This window comes from Bison bison, unplaced genomic scaffold, assembly GCF_000754665.1.
Source record: "Bison bison bison isolate TAMUID 2011002044 unplaced genomic scaffold, Bison_UMD1.0 scf7180017864373, whole genome shotgun sequence".
Lineage (NCBI taxonomy): Eukaryota > Metazoa > Chordata > Mammalia > Artiodactyla > Bovidae > Bison > Bison bison.
In genome coordinates this window covers 8,600,332-8,600,933 of record NW_011494945.1, presented here as the reverse complement: position 1 = coordinate 8,600,933, position 602 = coordinate 8,600,332, and the positions used below count along the sequence as shown (strand labels likewise).

Sequence of the window (602 nt, the reverse complement as noted above, 5' to 3'; positions counted from 1 at the left end):
CAGCTTTGGCAGTTGCTGGGTCTTCGTAAGACACCGTAGCATCGCCTTTGGGCTTTCCTGTTTCCTTGTCCAAGTAAATATGGATCATGGGTTGTCCAGTCCTCTTGTTCATCTTAACGACTCCACACTGCTTAAAGAAGTCCACCAGGTCATCGAGAGTCACACTGTCGTTCAGTCCTTGCACATAAATGGCACTGTTGTCAGAGTCTTCATCTGGATCTACAGGTGGGCCTAAATCAAGGTCTGGTCCTTCATCCATGGGTCCACCAGGCTTATTGAAGCCACCTCGCTCTCCAGCGCTGCCCATTCCACCGCGTCCTCCTCCCCGCCCACCTCTGCTCATGCCTCCACGATCAAATCCCCCTCTTCCCCTGCCCCGGTTATCAGGGCCACTCATGCTCCGGTTCTCTCCTGGTCCGGAAAATCCTCCAGACTCCTGCCCATAAACACCCATGCTACTGGGGTGGTCCTGTCGGAATGAACTCTGCTGCCCGTAGCTGCTGCTCTGTTGACTATATTGACTTGGAGCCTGGCTGTAGGATCCAGTCTGGGGGGGGTAACTAGTGGGTGGCTGCTGCCCATAGCTGCTTTGTTGACCATAG

The 602-nt window shown here is 54.3% G+C and overlaps 1 pseudogene; it reads right to left on the bottom strand.

The window, feature by feature from the left end:
- Positions 1 to 602, bottom strand: part of LOC105000713 — a 14,323-nt pseudogene that overhangs the window by 1,149 nt on the left and 12,572 nt on the right.